The sequence below is a fragment of the Festucalex cinctus genome, chromosome 9 (genome assembly GCF_051991245.1).
Source record: "Festucalex cinctus isolate MCC-2025b chromosome 9, RoL_Fcin_1.0, whole genome shotgun sequence".
NCBI lineage: Eukaryota > Metazoa > Chordata > Actinopteri > Syngnathiformes > Syngnathidae > Festucalex > Festucalex cinctus.
The window spans coordinates 7,809,487-7,830,517 of NC_135419.1; positions in this window are offsets into that span (position 1 = coordinate 7,809,487).

Consider the following 21,031-nt stretch of genomic DNA (forward strand, 5'->3'; position numbering starts at 1 on the left):
CGTGCGTTTGCAAATATGCAATCATTTTGATGATAATGCCACAGCGGGGTGTCTACTACATTGAAGGGTTCCAACAGTAAAAGATCTTTCTGTCAGCACTGAGTGTGACACAAGGCAGACACTGCAAAGAAAAAAAACAAAACTAACTAAAAGTGGGAGGAGAGAAAATGAGAACACTAGAAAGGGGACATAGGAGATACGAAAAAAGTAAGAGAAGTATAACTTGAGTTTGAGTGACATACTGGTTGACAGGAGAGCCACGGATGAAGAGATGCACTATAGTGTCACCTGTCGTCACTCTCACTCTGCCCATCAATCACTTGGTACGCCACGCGTGCACGGTGTGTGACGGGAACAAGCGTCCGTGTGTGCAATCAATTAGTTTGCACCATTTGTGTTTATGCGCACGTGCGGATTGAACTCATTAATATTCCCTCTGTTAGCATTGATGTGCGCCACATGCTTGTAGGCCAGTCCACCAGATTGGTGCCATTTGTTTGTTGCAACACTCTCAAAACAAACTTACATTTCTGTCTTTTTCCAATCTGTTAATACATATTGAAGCACTCAAAATGTGTATTGGCCCATCTCGGGCAACTTATTTTTCATGTCATTGTTTTATTTTACTTTGCTTATTCGAGAAACATGACTGAAAGTAACAAGCCTGATTTTTTTTTTTTATTTTTTTTAGGATAGAACTGGAAAATGCAGGAAATACAACCACATAGCACATTACAGTGACTCAAACAATAAAAATATCATGTAGGTAATATGACTAAGCTGAGATTTTAACCTCCCCTCACTTCTTTTCTAGGTTTGGTCATGTGACATTCACAAGCTGAGCTGTGATTGGTTACCTGAGCCCTTGTGATGTCATTTTCAGTCGACAGCAAGATGCAAAATGTGTTTTTAAAGGTAACTAATTGTGCATGTAAAATAATGAAAATATCAAATTTATTAAAGGCAAAATATTAGTGTTTGACTGCCAAAAATGGCAAAATAAGTAAAGTATCTCTTTAATGGGATATAGCTGTATGAGGGAAATGAACTGTCATTCTTTTTGGGGGGGAAACCTTATGTAATCATAAGTACTTGTGGTATTGGTACTCAAGAGCTGAGTATTTGTACCGGTATTGCTCTCTAATAGCTGCAACAAGCCTGTGGTTTGTTGCCTCCTCACTGTTATTCTTCTTCTGATAGCATAAAGCTGAAAAATGAGCATTTATTTACTTTGAGCTCTCGGGCCTGCAGCCTCCTAACACTGGAAGGGGGGAAAAAAGAAGAAATGGAATACAATTGCAGAAGTAGGAAAGCAAAAGGTAGGAAGATGAAGACGAGAGAGTCAGAGAGCGGCTGCTCGAGAGGGAGTGAACGTTTGTCAAGTAGCAAGTTGTGGTTTGGTCCACTTCTGCATTTGGTTTTGGTTTATGTGGCTTGGGAAGAAATGAGCAAGGAAACAAACCTGGTGAAGAGGGAAAAAGTAGATGAGTTCACTCAGAACACTTGAAATCATGTTAAAGTGCTTCATAAACTTATCTTCCAAAGGATTTTGTCAATGTTGAGGTTGTGTAAGCATCTCATGAGATGAATTAAGGTTCACCGCAAGTATTTGAAATATTCCCAGCCATATTTATGTTTGTCCATGTCTGCTTGACGGAGCGAGCGCTCTGCCCTGCCCAGCCCGATCCTGGCCCGGGCTGCCGCGACTTGCTTCAGTAGCAGAGTGTCTTTCCAGCCAGTGGGACCACACTGGGTCCAGTTCCAACAAACTTATTTACATTTAGGGGAAAATGTGCTTTTTCAAATATGCCCTACAAGACCCTTTTAGCCAATGAAATATTTCGCCGCATGTAAACAGGACAAATTGTCAAGCTAACTTTGACGTGATTCCTCTGGATGTGGTGGATTACGCTCTGATTCGAGCCCAGGTTGTTCCAGTTTATCCAACAAAACAGGCCTCTCTTCAACGAGATGTTTATTTGAACCCGCTTGGGAAAAGCCAGGTGTTGCCAGTGTACACAGGACTAATGTGGTTTCAGGGAGTTTACCTCGGAGTGCAGGTGCTTGTAGGAGTGTGCCGCAGTGTTCACAAGATAAGACCTGGCAATGGAGAAGTGCGTATGCAATGACCTTTGACCTTTCATGTATAACATGCTTCCAAAGTGACCGGGATGAATTTCTACATTTTTGCAGTTAATTACTTTTATAATTCAGTTCATTGTGCAGCTTAATTTAACATATTCCTTTTTTGTTTTTAGAATGTAAATGTTTTTGTTTTTTTGTATCACTACCCTAACAATGTTATTTGATGTCTGGTTGAACGATTCCATGATAAATTCAAATATCTTGTTTTTGTTGAGTACAAATCATCTACAATATGGGTGTCAAACATATGGGCCGTGGGCCAGAACCGGCCCATCAGGGGTTCCAATCTGGCCCGCGAGGACAGAACAAAAACTGCAGTTTTTCACTCAAATGATCTGTTGTTGCTAATTTTGTCTGCTGGAGGGTGCACTGACGAGGAACATTTTGACATTTGGCTGTAATGCTGGGTTCACACCAAAACCCAAAAGGCAATCTGGAACCTTCCTTCGCGAGCGTTTCACCACGTAGCATGTTTGGAACGATTGGCGCTCATTCGTGCTTTCGTGCGCACTGGAGCAGAGGAGGCGTGTCACTTGGTGAACAACGGCCGTGGAGCACTTTAGCGAGTCAACAAAAAGTGAGCACCGCCAACTATTTCACTTCTTAACTGGGATTATACAGCCGTGGCACTATTTTCTCCTATTTTGAGGTATGTGACAGCACTTTTGCTTTTTTTAGTGGTAATCTGGTGGCCGGCATTTGCGCTAAAAATAGCTTTGGTATGGATGATAAACACTGCTGCTACCTCGGTACAGTTCAATAGCAAGTAAATAGACTTACCAGCCCTTGTATGCTACTTCTTTGCTCACTATTCTGTCCCATTCTTGTTGCGCTCCGGGTGACAACAGACAGGACGTCGTGTGTGACGTAGCCCGTACTCGAAGCAAAATGCGAAAAAAAGTTGTTGTTTTTTAACTTTGGCGAATATGCGAGTGTGCGGATTTTCGTCACGAATGTGCGGATTTGCGCGCGAAGTCCATTGACTACAATGCAAACGCGCCACCGAAACGCCTTCCCCCGCTTTTGGTGAGAACGCAGCATAACTCAGGTTTTGCAAAAATGCTGCAATAATTTTTGTTCAGAAATTTCAGATTACTGTGCAATAAGATCATATTAAATGGGAATATTTTCAGTATGTAAATGTAATTATTTGCACCAAAATAAACAAATGAATAAATGAATGAATAAATAAATAAATAAATAAATAAATAAATATTTTGACCTGTTGACCTCATGAGCACTTTATTATTATTATTATTATTATTATATTTATTTATTTATTTTTTCATAATGATTTTACTATATTTCATTTGTATGATAGTCTTAACCTCAATGTGCAGCACTTTGAAAACGCTTGTTTATAAAAATGTGCTATAGAAATCAAATGGATTGGATAATTTAGAAAAGAACACAAACATACAACTTTTTGCCTCTTTCATAGCAACTTGAACGCGATGAGCCGAATGCAGACGGGAATGGCTTTCTGTGTTCCTGAGCAACCTGCCTGATGCCAGCAGTCAGAAGTCGAAACAAGACGTGATCTAACAGTGATTCAGCAAAACAACTTCATCACACTACACCCACATTATATGGCTGGTGTGAACAATGCCCGCTGGCTATTCGTGGCCACATATGAAGAGGCGTATGGAGGGCACTCCCAAAATTAAAAAAAAACAAACAAACAAATTATTGAGGCAATGGGAAGATGTGGGTTGAAAAAAAACATAACCACCACCCAGCCAAAGGAAGACATCAGACAGCACGGCTGAAGTGGGAGGATGAGGTATGAGGTGTGCAGACAAAAGTCATCAGATGGAATTCCCAGTGCACCAAGACTTTGACAAAAAAAAACATTACGTTGCATTTTATTTTATTTTTGCTTAACAGATACACTTCAGTTCAACAGCTGTGCAGTCTTATATCAGAGGTACACAGTGTCTTGCAAAACTGAGTGAACCCCTCACATTTTAGTCAATATTTTTCTTATATCTTTTCATGGGGCAACACTGTGGAAATAATACTTCGCTACAATGCAAAGCACTAGTCAGTGGACTACTTTTATAACAGTATAAATTTATTGTCCACTTCAAATAACTCATCACATAGATCTATATTTCTATAGACAGCACATCTGTGCCTTGTCACAAATGCCAGCGGTTCCTGATTTTCACATTAGAGCAAGGCTTTGCTTCCCATTTGCCAATTTGGCAGACCCATCTGCGCCAACTTAAAAAACAGAAAGTTGAACTAAAGTGTATGCCTGCTCAGACCATGTCTACCCCGGCACAGGATCCAACATGGTATATTTCATTCATAAATATGTGAACAGCAGGCATCAAACCCTCAGAATCATTGTATTATATTTTAGAAATCATGAATGATCGTTTCCAAGTGTCTACTTCACAGTGCACATATATGCACATATATTTCAGCCATGTCGACACTCAATTGCGCCACTCGCGCGGGGAATGAAAGGAGCCGCTTTGATCGGCCATGACTGAAGTCGGCTTTCACCACTCCCATAACAACGCAGCCTCCCGCGGAGCCGCTGGCCTGCGCTTGTTTGTGTAATTACCAACATCAGGTCTAACCCACCTCTGCGCAGGATTTAGCCATTCACAAAAATGAAACCCATATTTAAAAGGCTGACTACAAAAGTGAGGACAGCCCCAAAATGAAAATGTGCAAATCGGACAAAGTGTATCAAATATCAATACATTGATTTTAAAAGATAGAACTACAGGTAAATCGGGACCCATCATGTAAATTTATATGTATTCTATAAAAATAGAGTAAACTTAAAAAACAAAGAACCAGATTGACTGTGTGGATGACATGAAAGGTTGCCACAGTTACCTGCTTTCCATTCATCTCTTGTTCCGTCTTCATCTCCTTTTAATACCTCGCTGCTCCTCCCTCGTGCCCCGCTAATCGAATCCAGAGCATCGTGATCGCATGGAAAAAAACAAGTGCACACATTTTCCTGTTAACTATAATTGAAACACACACACACAGGGGGTATGAGGTAGGAGGAGAAGCCGAAGGGAGAGGGGGAAAAAAATGAAATAAACTGTTTATTCAAAGACAGCGCTGCGCCCCTTTTGTTGCGGTGGGGACCTGTCTTTTATTAGGAGCCTGAAAAGCCTTCAAAGGCTGGAAAGACAGAGGACATGCCAGCAGACTAGTGAATACAAGGCAGCGGATGGAGGGATGAGGGAAAAGAGCTCGGGAAATGGGGCAGGGTGAAAAAGATTTAAAGAAAGGTGGGAAAGAAAGAGGTAAGAGAAAAAGTCGTGGGAAAGAAAGGTGTCTGAGCCGTAATGAGGACCTCTTAGTTTTGTCTCTCTTGGCAGTGAGAGTGTAAAGTGACGGTCTTAACGAGGTGAAAAGTGGACAAATTTAATTCATTTTATTTTGTAAAAACAGCATTTATTTTTTTTTTTATTTATTTTTTTTTTTTTTAGCAGTTCCATATAGAGCAGTAGTTCTCAAATGGAGGCTGTGGTTGACCCCAGAAAACTTTTTTCTTTTGCCTTACAAGAATAAAGTGTAATTGCACATGCACTACAGTAGGTGGCACTTTCATTGTCAGAGTATGCATGGAATATTAGCTCTTCTGCAGAGGTGTACTTCTAACAATATAAAAAAACAAATTATACCATTTATACTTGCAGCAGAGAGTTGGTGGGGCATGAATTATTTTCCTCTTCTTGGGAGAGTGCAACACAGGATATTTGAGATATTTGATTTAAAGACAAACTGTGTTTAATCCCGTTTACACAAGCCATTAACTCATTGAATAGGGGTGTGCCAAAAAAATCGATTCATTGGTGATGCCGTTTGCCCGTCTTTGATCGGTCGCGTGAACACGTTTGCCCAGGAAGTGTCATCCGGTGAACGGGAAAGTCAAACGGACGCGCGATCACCCGGTGGCTTCCCACGTCTAAACAAATTGCTAAGCTAAGCTAATGCTCCATCTATTTCCTTGTCGTGTGCGGGCGTCTTCCACTTCCCCCTACATGCTGTCCCTCCTCTGTTCAAAGCTACTGTGGCCATCTGCTGGCAACCACACCTCGGTACAATTATTTTTTCAGATCAATACTTGCTGGGGACTTGCATGAGGTTCTCCTACATCCAGTGTGTTAAAAAAAAAAAAAAAAACCCGAGTTAATTCGGGTATGGTGGCGAGCCGCATATATTAAATACCCGAGATAATTCGTGGACGGGAATGAATGAGTTAAAAATGAAAATGCTGGAAATTGATTTTAGACTCGCAAAAACCAGGTCTAAGTCGTGATGCAGGCGGTGTCATGTGATTTTGTAGCCGCAGGCAGACAGATTCAGCACTCCGTGTTGGATGTATTTCAGTCATTCAACATTTTGGGACAATCCCTCGGAATCATTGTACAAATCAATTAATTGAATGAACTATTACCATTATCATCTGAGGATATCACACACAGATGCACGATCAGGGGTCTCCATTTGCCGGCATGTGCATGGTGCTCGGAGTTGGGATATTGGAGGTTTAGGGAAGGAGAAATTTCAATTTATATAACTTTCTAACTTTCTCAAGCAAACTCTCTTTCTGTTCATATCGCATTCAATATATTTGTCTCCTTCAGTACAGTATGCATCAGTGCCCACAAAACATGCTGATGTTAAGAACGGTGAGCGCTCAACGCATTCAACCCATTCTCGAGTCGTGCGTGTGTGCGTATGCGCACGCTGACTCACCCTGGAAGGCAAATCAAAGCGCTCTGCTTTCAATAAGAGTCACAATCAGCAAAGTGGCAGCAAGAAATGACATCACCGCAGCTGGGTCCCCAGCTGGAACACAGAAAGGACTTTGGCACGTGTGTGCGTGCGTGCGTGTGGATGTATTTGTGTAATAGTGCCGAAGAACCAGCGAATGCACGGTTTATTTGTAATATGCATATTTTATGCCATTCGTAAAGGCAACGCGGTCCCCTCCTAATGTACAACCTTTCCTCGCAGCATCTGGAGGTGTGTGTTGGTGTGCATGCAAGTGTGTGCACGGCGGCTGAGAGCACAAGTGAGATTTCCAACCTCAGTCATCCCGTCAGTCTCTTTGCACATTCTGTTACTTGTTTCTATTGGAGCAGACAGTGCTGCGGTGAGAAAAACAACAAGAATTTCATCTGTCACTGATTAAGTCCATTAATGTGTTGGTGTCTGATGTCTTTCGCACTCCTTCCATACACACCGACGCGCAGCTGCACTCACAAACAGACACGACGTACACTCGTGCTCGCAACCCCGCCACACCGCGTTGCTACCAAGACGACGACAGACACGGAATCATCCATCGTTGCGTGTGCGCGTGCGCACTTGTATTGGGTGTGAATGGATTTTCACACGTTAAGTCATGCAAGCCGGAAAATACTGATCATAAACTGCCGACCGACAACCAGCAACCGACGGGCCTGCGACAGGCCAACGCAAACACGCAGACAAACACACAACGTGCCACTGCATACACAAGCCGGCGATGCGGTTTACTCACACAAACACGGACACACACAAGCGCAAACTGCCGCTTTGGAGTGCGCGCATGCATCAGCCGGCCGCTGAAAAGACACACTGCTACCGAGCAAAACCACGCAAGCGTCTGATGTTGTCACTGTGGTATGTAACACTCCACCAGTGTCATTTTAGGAGCCAACATCGTTGCTTTGATTATGCGCAAGTGTTGCGATTGGTGCTTAAGCGCAAATATTAGCTGGAAAACAGTTCAGGTGATGCATCTCCAAACTTGAAATACACACATGTAAACAATTTGGAAATGTGTGATCCATCTTCCTATTGTTCAGTCACATGTTAACAGTCGGCCATTTTCTTCCTCAGATGGAATATAATATTACTGTCTAATGACATGTTTTCCTTGCTCATGTTTACTCCAGTTTGCTTTGTTCATCTTTTGTTGTTTAATTCTTTCCATCCACTCATCCATCCCCAGCATCCCCTTCAAAAGATGACGATGGCAGTGATGATGACCATAGAAGCGGAAATATTTGTACTTTTTGAAGTATCCAATGTGGAACTTTTTTTCAGGTTTCTGAAAACTTTCCATTGTAAAACGAGCAGAGGAATGTTTGAAATAGGTGACAACATTGAACAAAACAATGGTATGTACTGTATTTAAATTGAAGTGTGGTAATTTATACAAACTGTTATGTTAAATAAAAAAAAAGTACCAATTTGCTTTGTTATAAGCAAACACACATCTATCCATCTTTTTTCTGTGAAATGTGTGTCCAACATTTTCAAATGACTAGCAGCAAGACTATAAGGATGTTTGAAAATGTACATTTACATACTGGACTTCCATTAGGATAAAGTTAATGTTCTACTGTTAGGAAAGATGAAAGGATGTTGTTTTAATGTCTAAAATATTGAGCACTGAGTATTACATTTAACTAAAGTTACACGTAATTAACTGCCGTAACAACACTGTTTTTTTTGTTTTTTTTTCCTAAGAAATTGACTAACCTAGAGGACCGTTATTTACAGGGGTGTGTCAAAAAAATCGATTCATAAAAGAATCGAGATTCTCATTTATTAATCGAATCGAATCGATATTTAATATCCATAAATCGATTTTATTTAAATTAGAAATGAAGAAGAAGGGGAAAAGGCAGTTGTAGCCCCCATGCTGTTTTTGTGGGAAAAAAAAGCACTTACAATACAAAATTAATAAATGTTTAAAAAAAAAAAAAAAAAGACACTTTCATGTCTCAATTTGTCATTTTGTCTTGCAAATCAGACTGGAGTAGATCATGACAATGTTATGCATATCTGTAAATTGAAGCAGAAATCATTTGTCAATCAAAAATTGTTTGAATCGAGAATTGAAAATCGATTCTGAATCGAATCGTAGACCCAAAAATCGTAATCGAATCAAATCGTGAGACAGTCAAAGATTCTCAGCCCTAGTTATTTATTTATTTTATTTTGTCAGTCCACCCCTGCTTCGTTCTGATCAACCGTCAATCAGGTGAACAGTCAAAACATCCAAAGGTCAATCAAGTACTTCGAGGTGGCACGAGACGTAGAAATATCACTAATGGCGCCACCCTTAAGAAACTCTGACATCTCATTTGAGAAATAGCCTAAATGATGATTTTAGGCTTCCTCTCCACCACCATAGTTTGAATGTGTGGAGTGTCAGATGTTGCATAAAGTAAACTGCTTCAAAGCGAGATATTTCAACAGGTAAATTGAATTAAAAAACTTAAATTAAGATCTCTACCAAATGGTGATCGGTGGTTGTGGACTACTGATTTACATGATACATTACACTTATTTTTGTACTGTGGGAAGATGCCGGAATACCCCGAAGAAATCAGGACAAACAACTCCAGGATTGGGCATAATGTTCTCATGATATTTTTTCAATTACCAACTAAAGTGAAATCTTTTTCATGTGAAAGTCTCGTGAGAATAGATTCCACTATAATGTGAAAGCGGCAAGTGCAAGCTATAAATCTGTTGCATTCCAACTGAGCGTACTTGAGTTACTGTTATGCAACTGACATCTTGACTCATTTATATTTATTTTTTTGATCACTTGCATGTGCGTATTCGTGACTTAATTGGAGCTTCACCCTGATTCTGAGATTCTGTAACTATCAAAAAGATGGTGTCTGTAACAATCAAAAGTCTTTCGAAGAGACACTGGAAACACTTGAACTCAAGTCAGGTCATAAAGGTATCGGAAATAAAGAGTGACTAAAGGTTTCTTGTAGTTGAGAATGTGGTAAAAGTCAAGTTGAGGTCGATTTAATTGATGACATCATTGATAATTTTTTTCAGCACAGTATAGCAGCCCCCCTTTTTCGTGACATGATCTGATTTCACGTAAAGAACGTATTTCGAGGGACTGGCGTAGACTCAAACAAAAACAAATGATCATATGATTTTCTCAGCTGCTCTCATTTTATTTTCCGTTGCATAGTATGTTTTATTTGCCATCGCTTTGCTTTTGTGAGATGGTTCGCATTGTCCACTTATATTTACCAGACTGATGGGCATATACATGCATTTTTTATTTACTTAAACCATCATGTGCACAGTACGATAAACAATGACTTCTCGGCCATGTTGCTTGTTTGCTATTATGGTGTGAAAGAAGTGATTTTGATTTATGTCGACTGTAATAATCAGATTCATTTTGAGTTTTCATTTTGGTCAATTATGCGGCTAACATAAATGAATTGTGTCAGAGTATGGAAGCAAAGTCACAGGTATGAAACGTTCCCTTTAAGATGTGGGGTGTCACCGGGGGTGGCCAGGGAGTGACCTGGCCACCACGTAGCTCCACCCCTGGAATGTTGTAAAACGGAACATTGTCGTCAGGATCCAAAAAATTTACTATGTTTCTATTTTACTGTAGTCTGTTTTATTATTGTTTGAGAATAGACTTGCATTTTTTTGTAAGTGACTGAGTTATTGGTCTCTTTTTTTTTTTGGGTCCAATATGTCCGCGTGCTTATTGCATAGCATGGCCATATGCACTATAACACAAGTGTCAAAATATGTAATGCTGCGTCAAAAGTTTAATCGGTGGCTACAACCCAGAACCCAAACAGCAGGCTTCACATTGGAAGAATCAGCCCTCTCCAAGTATGACGGAGGTACGTCAACTCAGGGGTGAGATCGCTCAACCTTTTTTTTTTCTAGCCATTATTTATTCAGGAAGGAATCTATGTTTCTACAAAGGCACCTCAGTGGCGGCATGAAGGAAAGTGGGACTGAACCCATGACCTCCCGTCACCAGCTTGTTTATGCTCAAACGTATGCCCACGTTTCTTCAAATTCATAATTCATGAGGATGTGCACTGTTGAATCATAGATATTTACATAGTCAAACAAGAATTGAATCACAGCTACGGGAGGAAGGCCAACAGCAAAGACCTGAGGAAGCAGAGCAACGATGAGGGACGGCTACCAGCAACTCGCATTGTGATGTGCACTGTGAACCATATACATCACACAGCATGGCCCATAAAAAAAACCACATGCTTGCAAAGATGCAAAAGGTCAGAGAAGCACGCACAGACGCTGCTCACATGTAGGAATTCCACGTTGTAGCCCTCGCAGAGGTATTTGGAGTTCGCTCTCATTTGCAACTCTTCTCTCTCCTGACTTTCTTCCTGTTCTGTCATATTCCGCCGATCCATCACACGCCTTATTTCCACCACTGGAAATGTACCCAAGGCCCTGCCACTCTGCCACAAGTCTGACGCCCCGATACAACGCAACGATCTGGATCCAGAATCCTGTCATGTGCTATAATTCGCCACTTTCCAGAACACTTTGCTTTCCCTCCAACTGCCACGTCTCGCACATTACTGTCAATCATTTCATCTGCATCGGACCTGTGGGTGAGCAAGCCGAGGTGTCATCCTGAGCGCGAGTCCAAAGATTCTTGCGGGATTCAGTTATTAATTTCTTTTTAAGAGGTTTCAGAGCAGGTTTGTTACTTTTATTTTTATTTTTTTGAATGTTTCACTTTTGTTAGTTTTAGTATTAGTTTTAGTTATTTTTAATTATATGGAGAATTTGTTGAGTGCAAGGTTTAAAAAAAAAAGAAGCTCTAAGTATTGTGTAAACTGATTAACTATAATTCTCAAACAAATTCAAATGAACAAAAGCTCTTGTATGAAATTAATTAATGAAAATGAATGACATTTTCACTATTATTACACTGGGAAACAATTAGATTTTTTATGCTGGTTAAAACTAAAATTGGCATGTGCATTTTGGCGTCAATTTTTTTCATGCACATCCTTTTTTTTCTCTCCACATCTTACAATCCAGGTAAGCAAAATTCCACTGTTGTAAGACGAGTAAGAAGAGCTGATTATAACTGGACTTATCTTCAGCTTTGTGGCAACTTGTTTGTGCAGTTACAATAAAGTGTGGTCAGAGGTGTGTGCAGATCCCATTAAGGCAGGACTAATATCTGAAAACAGAAAGCTAGCATAGTAGAAATCTGGGCAGTATCTTATTTTGAAATGACTTGGTCAGAACCATCAAAAAGCCGAAACATGGTCACAATAATGCCTAAGGGCTAACACTGGGGAACACAATTTTTGTTGCGGTCTGACAGCATTTTAAACCTAATATTTGGGTGCGGAATCCAAAACGTGTTCACATTCACGTCACGTTTTTGAACTATAAATCCCAGTTTTCTTTAAAAAAATAAAATAAAATAAATAAATATATATATATATATATATATATATATGAAAAATACCGTACTTAACAGATATTTCAAATATGAAAGAAACAGGCATGACTGGAATGTTTAACACTATCATGATTTTACAAAGGATATGGTTCCTCCTACCTCTTAGTTTTGTTCGTGTTAGGTTTAGTTCATTTTAGAAATGTAAGGCACAATTTGAGTTAGTTTTATTTTATATTTTTAAGAATTTCATTAATAAAAATATTATTATTATTATTATTATTATTATTATTATTATTATTATTTTAGTTATTTTTCCTTAACATTTGTCATGATTTTGAAGCCTCACTTTATATACTGGCATTTTTTTTTATTTTTTTTTAATCATTCGAATTTGGCAGGGTTTTTAACAACATTCTTATCTGTGGTGTATCAAATTTAGAAGACAAAAGGTGGGAGAAGATGTCATGTGTTTGTTGTGTGACAAAGCCAAACTGAAGATGACATAAGGTCTCATTTGATTTATTCTTCTATTTTAGTTGTGGGGGTCCGGGGCAAACCGTGTTTACCACATCGAGCTGGGCCACGGAGGGCTAGGCTGAGGCTGCATGGGTAGCAGGGGGCTACCCTGCAGGCCTCTCCATATGGAAAGTGTTAGACTAGCAATTTCTAATGAAATGCAGGCTGACGTCAGACAGGCACCCACCCATTGTTTTGCTGCTTAATTTGTTATAATATTTGTCTTACAAATGAGGATTCAACCAGGGAAGAGGACGAAAGGGACTGCAGAAATGACCCGTACTGAAAAAGGTCCAAATGACAGTCGCGTGAAGGTAGAGTAAAATACTTACGAGGGCCCAAGGAGAGCCTGTGAAGGGTTCCAAGTGGGCGGTGGAGTGGCCAGAAAACTAACTTGTGTGGGTGCACTTCTGTCAGGCCTTGGTGTTAATTGCTCATGGAAGTTTTTTTTTTGCACTTCTTTGAGAATTGCACCACTGAGCCTGCAGTAGACTGACTGTTTTATGGATCCGTCTGAACTCATGCAAGTGTTATTTTTCTATGACTCTCTCTGTGACTTCCTCTCTTCCTTCAAGCATGTTTGTTTGTTTTACAGCGTACTATACAGAGCGGTCTTCCTAAAAATGTTCTTTTACAGTCATAGAGTGTGCCGTAAATGACCACCAGACAGCAAGCTGAGGAGGGGAGGCTGAGGAAGGATTCATGGATGGAAAAAAAAATTAAAGAAGCAGCAAAAGATGAGCAAAGGTAGACAGGGAAGACACATGAAACAAGAGGAGAGATTAATGGCAGGGGGTGCGTAGCCTCCTGCTCTCCCACTCTGACACGTCAACTCCAAGGTGCTTTATTGGCGTGAGTAATGATGGGAGTTGCTGCCAGGGTAATTACATAGCACATTAAAGGTTTTTTGTTTTTGTTTTTTTGTTTTTTAATAAACATTACAGTTCCTCCATTGCCCAAAGGCTAAAGGGCAGCAAGAAGAGGAAAAAACTGAATGGGATGTGGTGAAAGAGAGCTTGAGAGTGGAATAATAAAGTAGGCAGAGGTGAAGGAGGAAAAGAAAAAATGAGAGAAGGGAAAGAAATATTAATGGCAGTGACGAGTTGCAAGGATTATTAAAGGTAAAGAGAAGATCGAGTTTAACTTCTTTCTGTCCCCTTTCATTTCTTTTACTTTAAAGAGTGAAATAAATTGAATTGATTGAACATGGAAATAAAGAGAGTTAAGATTAAAATCACTGAGTAACTCATGCAATATCTAATTTTAGAAGAAAAACATTTTTCAAAATGTCTTTAGTTACTAAAAATATAGTGAAGATTAAAAATCTACACACCCCTCATCATGTAAGGCTTTTGTGAATAAAAGTAGACCACCATTAATAAATATAATACATTATAAATTATTATATATTATTATTATTAATGATAATTACATATATATATATATATATATATATATATATATATATATATATATATATATATATATATATATATATATATATATATATATATATATATATATATATATATATATATATATATATGGTGTGTGTGTGAAATAAACAATAATAATAATAATAATAATAATAATAATAATAATAATAATAATAATAATAAAAATAAATCAATGTGGTTGTTGTTCAAAAAAGTTCAACCTTGATTTTATCTCCCAAACACAAAATATGTTGTTATTAGAGGGTGTACAAACGTGCAACTACATTTTATCTAGGGATGTTCGATTCTTTTTTTTCAGACCGATACCAGTACGAGTAGTCCACTGTTGAGTAGTCATCGTTGCCACTAGTACTTTTGATACGTAAAATTTCCCCCCCCCCAAAAAATGAAATCATTTTAAAGACCTTTACATCCCCAAATAGCATTTTTGATTAATAATGCATGAAAACAATGGCAATTGTCTATTCTTATAATTAATAATTTTTAGTTCCTAACTGTAAAACAGCTACAAGAGGGCCGACACTAATCACTAGTATCCAGATACAGTACTAGTAACGGCTTCTGTTGCTCGTACCGATACCTTGAAATAAAGCCGGGTATTGGTCCAATACTGTTACCTGGTATCGGTACTTTCCCATCCCTAATTATTGGAGTTGCTTATTTTTCTACTTCCCCTCTCGAAAAGATCCAACCGGGTTGTACATGTCAAAAGTCACATTAAGAGTGGGAAAACTTTGAAAATGTTTTTCTTGGTGTATTTTTTACATCACAAAAACCCAACATAAATGAATAAAATTATTACAACAATTCGTTGTCACTTGACGATGAAAAGTAGCAATTGCTGTTTTGAGTGTTTGAGGAGAATGCTTCTCATTGGACAGTGGCCGGATTGATTTTGATTGCTGGTGTATTGATTCTGTATCATGATATTAGACATTGTAATATGAATATCTTGTTCCATCCCAGAAAGAGCGAGAGGAGCAGGGAAGAAAAATTAGGAAAGCAGATGATTGCATTGTTGAATAATTAAACATAAAACTGAGGTTAAAAAAGACAAAAACAAGTTGTGTTGTCCAACACATAGCACAGCTGCATGGAGGGCGTTGATTAATTGTGAAAAACACAAACGCAATCCAGGAACACACACAAACACAAGTTAGCACACACCCATGTTGAACCACTCGGCATACGCTCATGTCAGTTGACACAATAGCAGCACACGCCACGCAGCTGAACATTGCATATTTATACACAAGCTCATTGGTCAAAAACAATTAAGTTGTACATCATTCGAGAACGCGCAATCCAACGCCTGCTAATCAAGGTCAGGCAGCACACAGCCGCTTTTGTTCCACTCAACTCTTCATTGTGCTTTATATTTATTGTCAATTTGGAGCTCAGGCACAGTCAGAAAGACGGCTCTGGTGTTAAAAATCTTGGTCCGGATCTCTCTGTGTGGCATTAGCACACCAAAATATGTAATAAAGAAACAATATTTTCCTGTGTTTTTATCCAAAGACTTACCGTATTTTCCGCACTACAAGGCGCACCGCATTATAAGGCGCACCTTCAATGAATGACATATTTTAAAACTTTTTCCATATATAAGGCGCTATAGTAGAGGCTGGGGTTACGTTATGCATCCATTAGATGGTGCTGCGCTAAAGGGAATGTCAACAAAACAGTCAGATATGTCAGTCAAACTTTATTAATAATTAAACCAGCTTTCTGACAACTCCATTCACTCCCAAAATGAATAAACAGCTGTTTTATTATTTTCTCGGAGGTAAAGTATTAGTATTAGCTAGCGATCCAAGATGGTGGGATCTTCTGTGCATGCGCGTCACCGCTCGCGCAGGGTCACCGAAAGCATCTTGACAGCGAGAACTGTTGCGGCTCAATATTGATCCATATATAAGGCGCACTGGATTATAAGGCGCATGGTCAGCTTTTGAAAAAATTGAAGGCTTTTAGGTGCGCATTATAGTCGTGAAAATACGGTATTTTGAATACCATGCACACACGTGGACAAACCGTCTTAAAATTAGAGATATCCATTCACATTCAAATACCTCTGATCAACCCCCCCAAAAATTCTGATGTTCTAAAAGGCTTTCCCTGACATTTGTCTTGCTTTCCATCAGAAGACTTCACCTTGAATGATTTATCAATCTCATTTCATTTCTTCAGATCACAAAAGCCTGACATTTGAAAAGGTTTACGTACACGTTTTATGTACACTGTTACTTGATGAAATAAACAAAGCTCACCAGTACAAAACCGAGCATGATGGTGTGACAGTTTGGATATGTTGGGACCCTTTGCAACGCAAATGCTGAAAACTGAACACACGGAACCATTCCACTTATATATATTGTCAAAAGTTTACATTTTCTGTCTCCAAAAACAATATCCCAAACACACCATTTTAACCATTTTCACCTAAAATTGTGATGTGTAAAATAAATGCCTGTTGAAAGTAGAGCAATCTGCATACAGTAACTGTACAGTAAATCAGATGGGGTGTGACTCGGAATTGGACAAACGATGGATATTTGAATTATTTCCTGTTTTCCAATTAAATGTACTGGACTTCTCAATGTAGATTTATCCACATGTGATGGTCATAAATTCTTCAATGACATCTATGAGAATTCCTAACTGAACTAAAAAATACATCATACCGACTTCTCCAGCGTTAATTTCAGATCAGGTCAGTGTCGTAAACTTTGCTTCTCTAATGTCTCAGCAGATGCTTTGTATTAACATATCTTTTGGCAAACACCAGCCACATCAATGACAATAAATCTGATCAAATCAAAAGCATTACTCTGTTTCAAGTAAAAGACGACACGACTAAAAAGCTTTGTAACCTGACGAATGAGACTTATTGGGAATGTTTCACTTTGCAAAAGCAAAAGATAGACAACATTAAATATCACCCAAGAATCAAATCCTTCAAGTTGAAAATGTCAAATCAACATTACTCCAGAGGCTGGAGTTGGGCTATGTATAGCGACAACAGCTGTAAAGAATTCTGGGACCGAGTGGCGAGCAAACGGTATTAATCAGATTCATCTTGCTACGGCAGAGAGAAAAGCTGGATGTGCACCAACAACTTGGCAGCTAATAAAAATCATATTTTGCCTTTCTCTTTATCTCAACCGCACCTCTTTATCACAGAAGCGTCTCCCCGCTAATTACTGTAACTTTAGCTGCAGCTGCGTCATATCGCACGCGCAAACAAGTGGCTGGCAGGTTCTCGTTTCAAAGTGCGCCACATTGTACTCATTCCTCCACTTCTTTGCATTGGGGCCCCGATTTCAAAGGGCCTTTATAAGTGTCTCATACATTTACACATTGGGGAACGGTTTAAACTTGGCCTGCACTATCAATCCCAGAAAGCAACAAGCCAGGCTTTCCTCCCATTCAAAACACATACAGGCCATATATTATCGGCCAGGCTAATTGAGCCGATTCCTCTGCGCTCATTCCGGATGTTGGATGACGAATCATCACGTTATTTGATAAACCACAGCGTATTCAAACTTGACTCCCTCTCAACTCATCTGAGAGAATCAACCAGCAGAGCTTGCACCCTAAAGTCCAGCACACCTCACTCCTTCGCCGTCACGACCTTGGGGTCAAGCCAGAATGCCCTCATATAATGAGAGTGCCGTTTGGGGAAGTGCTTGACTGCGATAAAGAAAGGGCACGCACACACAATGCACCCGGGCCCTTTGTCTGGGTGCTAACGGTATTGACGAGCGCTGATCGATGTTAATTGCGAGACAGAATGGCCGTATTGACCAGGATTGCCTGGATGAAGAAGCCTGCAGGCCAGTTGCAAAGAGAGCCACATACAGCGAGAGTATTTTTGCAGTTTCTCTCTCTCTCATTCACTTTAATGAGACCAGAGAGCACCACAAAGAGATAAAGTCCATCAATGCCAAGTCTATTGAGCACAACAGAGTGTTATCATCACTTTTTTTGTTCTTTTTTAGCATGTGTATAGCCTATGTGTGTGTGTTTGATGAGGGCTGAGACAGGAGCAAAAAAGGATGGCAAATGACAACTGGACCTCCTTAGATGTTATCCCGTGTGTGAATAAATGTTGGTGTGTGCGTGTGTCTTAACCAAAGATCGATAGGCAGTAGCTGCAGAGGCAAAGACATGAGCAATCAATAATAAGGCTGCAGGCACAGAGAGAGCAGATAAAATGGTGGGGCAGATTAAATGGGCTGATAGTGGGGATAGAAAATAAAGGAGAGTGAGTGATGTGACAGGGGAGGAAGCAGAAAAAAAAAAAGAAACCAGCATGAGATTCTAATCCGTCTTTTTTCACAACTTTAAACGTCTTTCGGATCAGGTGTGTAGAAAGTTAATGTCCAAAGCCAGTATCTACTTAATTGGCAGCTGTAAAATGATGCATTTAAACTAAAAAGAGAGCTGAATTTTCATTCCGACCAAATTGTGTCAAGTGCAATGTGCAGAGTGCTTGTGTAGAGAATGAGGCGGAAGTGGGAAATTAAGTTAACCACAAATACAAAAAAAATCTCAGCTAGGTTTTGCAACATATCCTTTTATGATTAAATCAGTAACAGTAAACAAGTGATCCCAACTTAACAAATTCACTATATTTAGCACATTTTGAGAGCACTCAATCAAATATTTATTTAAAAAAACGCACACATGTAAGCGACACACATCTAGAAACTTTTCTCTCCTGTCGACAAGCTCATCTCAGCATATTTTGCTTGTTTTTATCACCAGCTTGTGTTTTGACTTTGTTTTATACCTCCACATTTCAACTCTATTTGCATGGATGGCGTAAATCTTGCACAGCGCATTGCGTAACTCTGCAACGGGGCAGGTTAAACCCGGTATTGGTAATGTCGCCGATCTGAGAGCGGGATATCTGCGCCACTGTGGGAGTGATCACAGCCGACTTCAGTCATGGCAAATCAAAGTGGTTCCTCTCATTGCCTTTAAATGATCAGCGGTCTACCCTGCACTGACACTTCGACAATACCTTTCAATCAATGACACTCAGTCTGCTGCGCCATCTTGGCACAGTCCAGTCTGCCAAATTGGCAAACATGACCAGCAACCCTTGAGCTGGCAAAGAAATCAGTCGCCGGCATTTGTGCCTAGCAGCAGACGCGATGTCTCCATAAATAGAGCACGGTGTGTTTTTCTGGCTAGTTGTTATGGAAAGCGCAACAAGGTCATTTTCTTTGTGCTTATAAAAAGACAGTTGCCTGCTTCCCTTCATGGCGTAGTTATCATAATCTGGTCTAAATATCCCACAGTGAAAATGCAAGGTAGCTAAGGGTTAATTGCTACAGACCGTAATATAACCAGCTGAACTATGTAGCACTTGTTGGAAATCAATCTTCTAATCTAATCAATCAGGTCTGCTTCTGCAACAAACTAATTAGTATCATTTCGTCATTTTTCTTGAACCCTTCCATCTGGTCTTAACCGTAGCAGACGGACTCATACCTCGTCACCACAATGCGGTTCAAATCCCTCTCCACAACATTGACGCTCATGTCGCTCGCAGCGGTGTGGTGAGCGGGCGAGAGAGCGCCCAAACACAGGTGCAAAGACACAGAGCGAGCCAGTGGTAGGAAAGGAGGCCAGAGGCTTTTCCGTGGAGCATGACTGGAAAGGCATTCGACCACAGCACCCCAGTGCCCGTCCCAGCTGAAGCCTGTCCTCTTGCACAAACCCGCGTGCATGTGTGTATGATTTAAAAGTACAATGATGAAAAGAATAGGCCTTCACTTTGAGCCAAGATAACTGTCCCTTGTGTGCGAGGCTAACCCCCCCTCCCACCATGAACTCTCTCATTCGAGTGTGTGCGCGTTCATGTGTCATTGAAAGGTATGGTAGGAGTGTTGTGTTGGCTTGGCTGGCTGTCTGCGGTTGTGCAGCGGTGAGAGGGAGGTTTTTTCGGGGGAACGCGGAGCGGGCGTTTCTGCAGAAATCCCTGAGAAATGTTCCTTTTGGATCCATGTCCTTGCTTACATACCGCTCTCCCGACTGTCTTTCATTGTCCGTTTCATTTCCCCTCTTAAGGTTTCACTTAAAAGTTAAGAAAAGGGGAGTCATAATGCATCACTTGAACGCACAATGACGGGTGGGGGGGCAGTGTCAATGCAAGCAATGGGGGACAAGCAGTTGATTTGAAAAAGAGATGTTTACTCACTGTTAAAGACTGTCCTTCAGTCCAATTTTCTACTTTTTTTAGGTCAAGAGAAATTGCTGTAGTCATTCACTCATCCAACCACCATATGAATTCATTCCTATAGTCATCAATTCACCCACCCAATTTATGTTAACCAAGGTCAAACAGTCGTAATTTGGGCTATTATCTTCCTAGATTCACACCAAATTCTTCTTTCTTGAGCCACACGTTCCAACATTCCACAGTTTTATAGAATCTTTTTCCATGATGGGAAACAGGTCAGAAAGTTCCCCGTGTGTTGCTCACCTGTTGAAAGTGTCAATTTTTTATTTATTTTTTTGCCATGCAGGACAATCAGTATGGCATTGCCACTGACTAATCTCAATTTGATCAAATAAGTGTGCAGAGAGAGAGAGAGAGAGAGAGAGAGAGAGAGAGAGAGAGAGAGAGAGAGAGAGAGAGAGAGAGAGAGAGAGAGAGAGAGAGAGGAGAGAGAGAGAGAGA